Below are 6,035 nucleotides of genomic sequence, written 5' to 3' on the forward strand. Positions count from 1 at the left end.
AGAAGGAAATCACTTTTCAGATGCTTCTTAATGCCGTCCCCACGATGAGGTACACAGCTCAGGAGCCTGCATTGCCTCTGCAGGGACAGCAAGTGGAGAGCTCTGAAAGAACACACCTAATTCACAATTATTCTCCTACATCTTTATATCTATAACATAATCTGTGTGCCACATGAGATCACACAGATCTCGCCAATAGCTCAGTTGTTCCCTCTCCTTACGTACACCTGCTAGAATCTTAGGGATGAGGAGATATGCTTTGTTAAATAGATCCTTGATCCCACCTCTGGCCTGACAATGACGGTAAATCTCAGTTGTGCATTTCCTACTTCTCTCAGGGCTTTCCACATGTTTTGTTTTTTGACTCTAAGCACGTTCACACCCATCACCAAAGAGTATGATTTTTATCACTTTAGATTTGGATGTGCCCCAACTTACCCCCATTACATGCAGCCAACACTGGAAGGAGTATGTCTCCCACACCATGAGAAAAGTGGTTCTGCAGTAAAGAGGAGCACAAGTCTTTCTTCTCTCAGTACTATTCCTGGCACAGCCTCGCATTATTGGCACTGGTGATATAAAAATGTGTCATCCTAGTATTATACTGTCTCAGGATATATTCCTTCAAATACCTGAAAATGACTTTTCAGGCCCAAAAGGGACATGGCATCAAACAGCTGGGCAAAGACTCTCAGGGCACTTTCCATCATCTATGCAAGGAAAAGAATTGACAAAAACAAGCATATTTTATTTTATTGCTCTGGAACAGCAACTGATGCACTGCCATGTGGACTAGCAGAAGCAGCCAGGAAAGCCTACCTGTCAGAGTGCTATTAACAGCCTTGAGAAAGTCCCATGCCTTCTCTGGTACTGGGCTCTCCGTACCGAGTAATATGATAATTTATTATTATTATTATTATTATTATTATTATTATTATTATTATTATTATTATTATTATTATTATTATTATTATTTTCTCCTATTATTATGAGAATATTATAATAATATTTTTATATTCAAGACAGTTGACATTTATAGCATCCTTTTGTTGCTCATTGTGAAGCTAAGATTTGTCACCTCATTTCTCTTTACAGAGAAAAGCAAGGCACAACTTTTTCCCAAGGATTTACTGGGAAAGGCAATGAGAAGTCTCAGAGAAAACAAGAGAAAATAATTCTTATCTGCTCCTGTGTTTGTCCCACATGGAATGTGGTATGGAGATTGTTTACCCAAGGTCATTGCTTGATTGGATTCTGGTGAAGGTTGTTTGGATTCATGGACCAATTGAATCCAGCTGTGTCTCGGGACTCTCAGCAGAGTCATGGGTTTTGTTAGATAGATATAGTAAGTTAAGAAGTAAGTATAGTATAGTATCTCTTTAAACAGTATATTAATGTAATATAATATAGTTTTAATAAATCAAGTGTTCAGCATTCCAAAGCCTTCTGATCTGGAGCCAGACATCATCATTTCTTCCTGTCGGGGGTTGCCTGATTTCTGATAAAGTTTTGCCTTCCGCTTACATTTTTACTTTGTTACCTCTGTCATGGTGAAGCTGAGCACCCCGTCTCAAGCTGCCTGAAGGAGCCAAAGTCTGCTCCCCTGAAGTCAAGGGCTTTCTCCCTCTCACTTGTCTTCCTCACACACCCTTTCACATCAGCCACCATGCAGACTGACTCATCCCTGGCTTTATGCCCTGCTGGAGGAGTTTCTAGTCTCTAGTGCTCCCTAGGCATAGGGTAGCTCTGGTTCTGCGAGCAGCTGAGATACCTCTGCAGAAGCACCATTAGCATGGCTCATGTCTGTAGTCATTATTGGGCTTAGGGGTGAGAGGGACTGCAGGGTGCTGGACAGGGAGATGTATATCCCTGGCTGGAGGCAACATGGGCAGAGAACTTGCTGGCTACAAATCCTATTTTGCCCCTGCACTTTTTTGATGTTTAAAACTGCATTCTCTAATAGAAAGGCTCAGCTTTCACAAAGTAAGGCTTCGAGAATAATTTAATTTCACAAGATCCTTTACATAGTAACAGCTATAAAGCCCCCTCAGCTTTCACAGAATCTTGCTTTTACCAGTCAGTGCTGGGCCAAGTCACTGATGACAGAACCAGCCAAGGACTGCTACAAGTGACTTCAAGATGCATGGATATAAAAGTTCATATTTTTTTTTAATTAATTTATTGTTTTAGAAGAGATGACAGCAAACTCACTGTAAGTAGCTGTGCATACAATGAAAATAGTAATTACTGGCTCCAGGCACTGAATGTCTTCAAAGAGGCCCTGAATTCCAGGGAAAGAGAAGGTATATTGCAGATGGGCATCACACTGTAGCAATGTATAGTTCAGATGGCCTCAGGAAGAGGAAACACAGGCCTAAAGGTGAAAACCCCTCAGATATTGGTAGGAAATATGTACTTACTGGGGAGCATTAAAAAGAGATTACTTACCTTACCCTGAGTATTTAACCCTCCACAGAATGAACTCCCATACCAACTGCTATATGAGAAAGAATTCAGAACTCATCCCTAGGGCCAGATTTTGTAGCTGAGCAAATTATCACATTGTAACAAACGTTGTAAACCATGGCTTAAATTAATAATGAGTATGTGTACACAAAGCCTTTCCTGTGCTTGTCATACCACCTTCACAAAGCGATCGAGTGTGAATAGCTCATCTTTGGCTACATCTTGAGATGCAACACTCGAACTGAGCGATGCTTCAGTGGTGACGGATTGCTGCCATCCTGTGGCAGGCACATGCATTTCAGACTGACACTTGCCTGAAAGAAAACAGTCCTTTAAGGGCGTCGTTTCAGAAAGAACTAAACAGTATTATTCTTAAATGCCACAGAAGGAAAGCCAGTCGTCTGTAACCTGCAATATTCAGATCTTAGAAAGACATGAGCAATTACAGCGATTCTACCACAAATTACTCTCTGAAGCAGAAAATAAGGATCAGGTGGGAGTGGGCTCATGTCACCTTTTTACTTGGCGAGGTATTGCAGCATTCAGTGGCCTAACTCCAGAGAGGATGTTAACCCTAGCCCAGTTCTAACCCTAACTATTCCAGACTCCTAGTTCCAGAATGGACATAAATAAAAGGATATCCCTGTTTCTGATGGCAACTGTGCCAGTGTCCTCAATTGGAAAAGCCGTAAGACAGCTGGAATAATTCACAGAATTCACAGAATGATTAGGTTGGAAGAGACCTTAAAGATCATCGAGTCCAACCCAAAATAAGGTGAGCCCTCTGCTAAGATTGTATCCAAACACAATATAAATAGCACCATTCCTAACACTGACTCTAAGGGGTGTATTCAGGGAGGTGTGTGGCATAAATGAACCAGTGAATGACGAGTTGATTGTTACTTTCTGAGACTCTGTTTCTCACATCTTTGTGACCCAGTTCTAGTCTTTGGAGGGAGAAAGTTTTCTATAACAGGGCTTTGACACCCAGGCATCTGGGAACACGCGAGAACTTGCAGATTGACAGTAGTGGGTGCAGTATTGTTTAACTTGTTCCTCAGTGACCTGGATGAAGGGGCAGATGCCTCCTCAGCAGTTCACTGATGACACAAAGTTGGGAGGAGTGGCCGATAGCCCAGAGTGCTGCACAGCCCTTTGGGAGGACTTCAGCAGGCTGGAGAGATGGGCAGGGAGGAACCTTCTGAAATTTCACAAAAAGAAATGCAGGATCCTGCACCTGGGGAGAAATAACCCTGGGCACCAGCACAGGCTGGGGGCTGACTGCTGGAAAGCAGCTCTGTGGAGAAGGACCTGGGGGTCCTGGTGAGCAACAAGCCATCCATGAGCCAGCAGTGTGTCCTTGTGGCCAAGAAGGCCAATGGAATCCTGGGCTGCATTAGGAAGAGCACTGCCAGCAGCTCAAGGGAGGTGATCCTGCCCCTCTGCCCAGCCCTGCTGAGGCACATCTGGAGTGCTGAGTCCAGTCCTGGGCTCCTCAGGACAAGAGAGACATGGAGCCCCTGGAGTGGCTCCAGTGGAGGGTAACAAAGAGGATTGAGGCACTGGAGCATCTCTCTAATGAGGAAAGGCTGAGGGAGCTGGGCCTGTTCAGCCTCGAGAAGAGGCACTGAGAGGAGAACTCATCAATGTCTGTGAGTATCTGAAGGGAGGTGCCAGGAGGATGGAGCCAGGCTCTGCTCAGTGGTACTGAGCAATAGGACAGGAGGCAACGGGCAGAAACTGATGCACAGAGTTCCACCTGAATATGAGGAAGAACTTTACTGTGTGGGTGACTGAGCACTGGAACAGATTGAACAGAGAGGTTGAGGAGTCTCCCTAACTGGAGACATTCCAGAACCATCTGGTCTCAATCCTGTGTAATGTGCTCTAGCATGACCACCCTGGTATCCAAATTTTATACACTATAAAGGAAAAAAATGCAGCAACAAAATTCAGTAACTAGATCTCCTGGTTCATAGTGTTTCTTTATGAATTATTGTTAGGACTGAACTGTGATCAGCTAATCCTGCAAGCCATTGCTGATCAAGACATTCAAACAAAACAGCCACAATTCCTGAGGTAGGTCCTGGTCAAAAGAATGTTAGCAAGGGAACATTTCACTTCACCAGTTCATTTCACGAGGACAAACCACTTTAACACATTCCTTCTGGTTCTTCAGGTGTAAGAAATTTAGTAAGGAAGCTAACTAGCAATTCTCCATCATTAGATGGACCTAATAAAATGCTGCATCCACACTGCTACCTGCAAAATTGTAGACACCTTGAAAATAAATTGTATTGTCTTTGCATAACAACAGGTAGATTGCCTGTATCACAGTGTGTTTCTGTTTAGGGTTAAAATAAACACTGCTGGGTCCACAAGAAAAGGAGAACACTAAATTCACACAATGTGACTCAAGATTCATTTTGTTCTGAGACTTCATATTTTACTGTATGACAGTCTAAGTGTTTTTCAGAGCGCCTTTATATCCAGGGATAACTTGGGAGGTTCATGAGTTCTAAAAATCAGGATTAGTATCTGACTCCCACAATAATTACACCATTGCCCAAAAGAAAGAGACACTGCAGAATAACATGAGGAGTCAGTAGGTTCCGGTGTGGATCCATCAGAACCAGGAGCACTCCACTGGAAAGCTTTGCCAGTGAGGCTGCTGCTGTCCATTGTGGCTGTCAAAGCAGGAGAAAAAGGCTTCCTGCTGCACAGGCTCTGCACCATCTACAGCTTCACGAGCTGAAACCCAGACCATAAATTGTCCCTTTGCAAATGAAGAGGCAGCTGCTGTGAAAGGTGCTGTGCAGATACACACTTGATTATCAACACTGTTGCCAAGCACACAGGGTGCCATTTCTGGTCTGGCTACAGTTTCCAAGGACAAGCACACAAAAAAAAATCCCAAGGTAATCCACTCTGGAAGCAACAATGATGTGAACAGCTACTGTACTACTCCAAGTTAAAGCCTACAATTACCTGGCACAGTCAACAGCAGATGTTCTTTATCACCAATTCCCTACACCAGCTGAGAGTCCAGCTACATCATTATCTATCACCAGAAGGGAACTGATGTTGTTTTCAAGTTACTTCTCTTAACCAAAACCGTATCATTTTAGGACTCTTGACTACCTCTGACATCCTGTCCAGACAGACCCCGACTCAAAATTTTAGCTTTATTCATGAAGTGAAAAAACTTCAAACAAAATAGCTGAAACACAGAAAAGGGGTAAGATGAAAACAAACAAACTAATTAAACAAGTGATACAAATAAATTAAGTACTTTAATGTCGGAACCCAAGGTGTCCCTCAGACACTCTTGGATGTTCTGGGCTCAGGGCAGAGGCCTCTGAGACCCTGGCAGGCGGCCAGGGACCCCTGTGGTCTTGAGCTTGACCCATGGAACAATTTACCAACCTTGCAGGAAGAACAAGAAATCACAAAAGTTTAGATATTATAATAGAAGTAGTCACAAGGTGAATGGTAGAATTTTTTAGTGCTGTACAGGGGGGTTTTAGGCCTTGTACAGGGGGGTCTAAGGTTTGTACATGGGGGTCAGA

This window comes from Vidua macroura, chromosome 3 (assembly GCF_024509145.1).
Source record: "Vidua macroura isolate BioBank_ID:100142 chromosome 3, ASM2450914v1, whole genome shotgun sequence".
NCBI lineage: Eukaryota > Metazoa > Chordata > Aves > Passeriformes > Viduidae > Vidua > Vidua macroura.